The sequence below is a fragment of the Amia ocellicauda genome, unplaced genomic scaffold, assembly GCF_036373705.1.
Source record: "Amia ocellicauda isolate fAmiCal2 unplaced genomic scaffold, fAmiCal2.hap1 HAP1_SCAFFOLD_41, whole genome shotgun sequence".
In the NCBI taxonomy this organism is placed as follows: domain Eukaryota; kingdom Metazoa; phylum Chordata; class Actinopteri; order Amiiformes; family Amiidae; genus Amia; species Amia ocellicauda.
In genome coordinates, this window is record NW_027102981.1 from 485001 (window position 1) to 490000 (window position 5000).

General features: G+C 43.4%; 3 non-coding genes and 1 pseudogene across 3 annotated transcripts; all 4 read right to left on the reverse strand.

Moving 5' to 3' along the window:
- Positions 1-670: 670 nt before the first annotated feature.
- On the reverse strand, positions 671-789 carry LOC136735726 (5S ribosomal RNA). Its single transcript, XR_010811257.1, has one exon. It is a non-coding gene; the product is annotated as a 5S ribosomal RNA (ribosomal RNA).
- Positions 790-1844: 1055 nt separating this feature from the next.
- On the reverse strand, positions 1845-1963 carry LOC136735841 (5S ribosomal RNA). The gene has a single exon (XR_010811367.1). It is a non-coding gene; the product is annotated as a 5S ribosomal RNA (ribosomal RNA).
- A 1066-nt stretch (positions 1964-3029) lies between these two features.
- Positions 3030-3148, reverse strand: LOC136735583 (5S ribosomal RNA). The gene has a single exon (XR_010811120.1). It is a non-coding gene; the product is annotated as a 5S ribosomal RNA (ribosomal RNA).
- Positions 3149-4203: 1055 nt separating this feature from the next.
- On the reverse strand, positions 4204-4312 carry LOC136735498 (uncharacterized; annotated as a pseudogene).
- Positions 4313-5000: the final 688 nt, after the last annotated feature.

A 5000-nucleotide genomic window follows, 5' to 3' on the forward strand; every position in this document is an offset into this window, starting at 1 on the left:
CCTGTTGTCATTTTGTTTTGAAAGCAGAAGAATCATTCAACAGGTTGCTGAGACAAATGTAAACCAGTAAAACATATGAAGAGAAATAAACCTTGAATATAAGTTCAGTTGTTTAAACATTTGACAAACTATGGTGAGGGGGTAAGAAAACACACAAATCCAGCAGCTCCTGTATTTCAATACACCAGAACCCAATATTATTGGCGAGTCGGGTAGTCCATCATCCGGGTTCGAGGGCAGGCATCATTTCAGTAATTTCATCCCGTTGCATTCACATCCGTGCCTTGAATGAGATTGAATGTGATCTTTGCTCTCAAGTATGTTCCCAAGTTTTACACTTTCGTGCTTTGCATGAATGGGAATGGAACCGTGTGTGTTGAATGAGGCTCCTTGTGAGCACTGAACTTTGTCCGGTGGAGTTCCTTTTTGTGTTGCTGTAATTGTGTCATTTCTCGATGAGAAAGATTAGGCAACATTTAGTCACTTCTAGCCATGATGCTCAATTTATTTACGAATGTACCCTAGTTACTACGGACCGTTTACGTTGGAGAACAAGATCTATTGGATGCCTGTGTATTTGGGGAAGTCAAATCTGAAATAATGATGAAATTGCGTGTATCCAAAGTTAAAACTCGTGATTTGTCGCCCTCTGGTGTGTAAAAGATGCAAAAGCTTACAGCACCTGGTATTCCCAGGCGGTCTCCCATCCAAGTACTGACCAGGCCCGAGCCTGCTTAGCTTCCGAGATCAGACGAGATCGGGCGTATTCAGGCTAGTATGGCCGTAAGCCAGGGAGGCTGTCCCTGACGCTCTACTTAAAGGGAAGGCAATATCCGTTTCTGCCGTTCATACTTACAGTTGAACTGTCTCTCTACTCTAAAGCCCGGGACACACCAGCGCGCCGCAGACAGTCCCTGCTTACATGCCACATTGTGGCAACGTTGTGCGTTAGCTGGGGTGCCACACCAGACCGGAACTATTTTTTACAAAACGAACACATTGTCTTGATAAAACAGCTGTAATTGAGTGCCTGACACGCCAGTCAAGCTCAATCTTGAGAAGGTGTGCATTTCAGTAAGGATTTCAATTGACATGCAGTATGAAGCTGAAAGGAGGTTGCATCACTATGATGCATAACATTGCATGTATTGTATTTTCAAGTGTGTGCATTCATCCTGTTGTCATTTTGTTTTGAAAGCAGAAGAATCATTCAACAGGTTGCTGAGACAAATGTAAACCAGTAAAACATATGAAGAGAAACAAACCTTGAATATAAGTTCAGTTGTTTAAACATTTGACAAACTATGGTGAGGGGGTAAGAAAACACACAAATCCAGCAGCTCCTGTATTTCAATACACCAGAACCCAATATTATTGGCGAGTCGGGTAGTCCATCATCACAGTTCGAGGGCAGGCATCATTTCAGTAATTTCATCCCGTTGCATTCACATCCGTGCCTTGAATGAGATTGAATGTGATCTTTGCTCTCAAGTATGTTCCCAAGTTTTACACTTTCGTGCTTTGCATGAATGGGAATGGAACCGTGTGTGTTGAATGAGGCTCCTTGTGAGCACTGAACTTTGTCCGGTGGAGTTCCTTTTTGTGTTGCTGTAATTGTGTCATTTCTCGATGAGAAAGATTAGGCAACATTTAGTCACTTCTAGCCATGATGCTCAATTTATTTACGAATGTACCCTAGTTACTAGGGACCGTTTACGTTGGAGAACAAGATCTATTGTATGCCTGTGTATTTGGGGAAGTAAAATCTGAAATAATGATGAAATTGTGTGTATCCAAAGTTAAAACTCGTGATTTGTCGCCCTCTGGTGTGTAAAAGGTGCAAAAGCTTACAGCACCTGGTATTCCCAGGCGGTCTCCCATCCAAGTACTGACCAGGCCCGAGCCCGCTTGGCTTCCGAGATCGGATGAGATCGGGCGTATTCAGGCTAGTATGGCCGTAAGCCAGGGAGGTTGTCCCTGACGCTCTACTTAAAGGGAAGGCAATATCCGTTTCTGCCGTTCATACTTACAGTTGAACTGTCTCTCTACTCTAAAGCCCGGGACACACCAGCGCGCCGCAGCCAGTCCCTGCTAACACGCCACGTTGTGGCAACATTGTGGCAACGTTGTGCGTTAGCTGGGGTGCCACACCAGACCGGAACTATATATTACAAAACGAACACATTGTCTTGATAAAACAGCTGTAATTGAGTGCCTGACACGCCAGTCAAGCGCAATCTTGAGAAGGTGTGCATTTCAGTAAGGATTTCAATTGACATGCAGTATGAAACTGAAAGGAGGTTGCATCACTATGATGCATAACATTGCATGTATTGTATTTTCAAGTGTGTGCATTCATCCTGTTGTCATTTTGTTTTGAAAGCAGAAGAATCATTCAACAGGTTGCTGAGACAAATGTAAACCAGTAAAACATATGAAGAGAATCAAACCTTGAATATAAGTTCAGTTGTTTAAACATTTGACAAACTATGGTGAGGGGGTAAGAAAACACACAAATCCAGCAGCTCCTGTATTTCAATACACCAGAACCCAATATTATTGGCGAGTCGGGTAGTCCATCATCACAGTTCGAGGGCAGGCATCATTTCAGTAATTTCATCCCGTTGCATTCACATCCGTGCCTTGAATGAGATTGAATGTGATCTTTGCTCTCAAGTATGTTCCCAAGTTTTACACTTTCGTGCTTTGCATGAATGGGAATGGAACCGTGTGTGTTGAATGAGGCTCCTTGTGAGCACTGAACTTTGTCCGGTGGAGTTCCTTTTTGTGTTGCTGTAATTGTGTCATTTCTCGATGAGAAAGATTAGGCAACATTTAGTCACTTCTAGCCATGATGCTCAATTTATTTACGAATGTACCCTAGTTACTAGGGACCGTTTACGTTGGAGAACAAGATCTATTGTATGCCTGTGTATTTGGGGAAGTCAAATCTGAAATAATGATGAAATTGCGTGTATCCAAAGTTAAAACTCGTGATTTGTCGCCCTCTGGTGTGTAAAAGATGCAAAAGCTTACAGCACCTGGTATTCCCAGGCGGTCTCCCATCCAAGTACTGACCAGGCCCGAGCCTGCTTAGCTTCCGAGATCGGACGAGATCGGGCGTATTCAGGCTAGTATGGCCGTAAGCCAGGGAGGCTGTCCCTGACGCTCTACTTAAAGGGAAGGCAATATCCGTTTCTGCCGCTCATACTTGCAGTTGAACTGTCTCTCTACTCTAAAGTCCGGGACACACCAGCGCGCCGCAGACAGTCCCTGCTAACACGAAACGTTGTGGCAACGTTGTGCGTTAGCTGGGGTGCCACACCAGACCGGAACTATATTTTACAAAACGAACACATTGTCTTGATAATACAGCTGTAATTGAGTGCCTGACACGCCAGTCAAGCGCAATCTTGAGAAGGTGTGCATTTCAGTAAGGATTTCAATTGACATGCAGTATGAAACTGAAAGGAGGTTGCATCACTATGATGCATAACATTGCATGTATTGTATTTTCAAGTGTGTGCATTCATCCTGTTGTCATTTTGTTTTGAAAGCAGAAGAATCATTCAACAGGTTGCTGAGACAAATGTAAACCAGTAAAACATATGAAGAGAAACAAACCTTGAATATAAGTTCAGTTGTTTAAACATTTGACAAACTATGGTGAGGGGGTAAGAAAACACACAAATCCAGCAGCTCCTGTATTTCAATACACCAGAACCCAATATTATTGGCGAGTCGGGTAGTCCATCATCACAGTTCGAGGGCAGGCATCATTTCAGTAATTTCATCCCGTTGCATTCACATCCGTGCCTTGAATGAGATTGAATGTGATCTTTGCTCTCAAGTATGTTCCCAAGTTTTACACTTTCGTGCTTTGCATGAATGGGAATGGAACCGTGTGTGTTGAATGAGGCTCCTTGTGAGCACTGAACTTTGTCCGGTGGAGTTCCTTTTTGTGTTGCTGTAATTGTGTCATTTCTCGATGAGAAAGATTAGGCAACATTTAGTCACTTCTAGCCATGATGCTCAATTTATTTACGAATGTACCCTAGTTACTAGGGACCGTTTACGTTGGAGAACAAGATCTATTGTATGCCTGTGTATTTGGGGAAGTCAAATGTGAAATAATGATGAAATTGCGTGTATCCAAAGTTAAAACTCGTGATTTGTCGCCCTCTGGTGTGTAAAAGATGCAAAAGCTTACAGCACCTGGTAATCCCAGGCGGTCTCCCATCCAAGTACTGACCAGGCCCGAGCCTGCTTAGCTTCCGAGATCGGGCGTATTCAGGCTAGTATGGCCGTAAGCCAGGGAGGCTGTCCCTGACGCTCTACTTAAAGGGAAGGCAATATCCGTTTCTGCCGCTGATACTTGCAAATGAACTGTCTCTCTACTCTAAAGTCCGGGACACACCAGCGCGCCGCAGACAGTCCCTGCTAACACGAAACGTTGTGGCAACGTTGTGGCAACGTTGTGCGTTAGCTGGGGTGCCACACCAGACCGGAACTATATTTTACAAAACGAACACATTGTCTTGATAAAACAGCTGTAATTGAGTGCCTGACACGCCAGTCAAGCGCAATCTTGAGAAGGTGTGCATTTCAGTAAGGATTTCAATTGACATGCAGTATGAAACTGAAAGGAGGTTGCATCACTATGATGCATAACATTGCATGTATTATATTTTCAAGTGTGTGCATTCATCCTGTTGTCATTTTGTTTTGAAAGCAGAAGAATCATTCAACAGGTTGCTGAGACAAATGTAAACCAGTAAAACATATGAAGAGAAACAAACCTTGAATATAAGTTCAGTTGTTTAAACATTTGACAAACTATGGTGAGGGGGTAAGAAAACACACAAATCCAGCAGCTCCTGTATTTCAATACACCAGAACCCAATATTATTGGCGAGTCGGGTAGTCCATCATCACAGTTCGAGGGCAGGCATCATTTCAGTAATTTCATCCCGTTGCATTCACATCCGTGCCTTGAATGA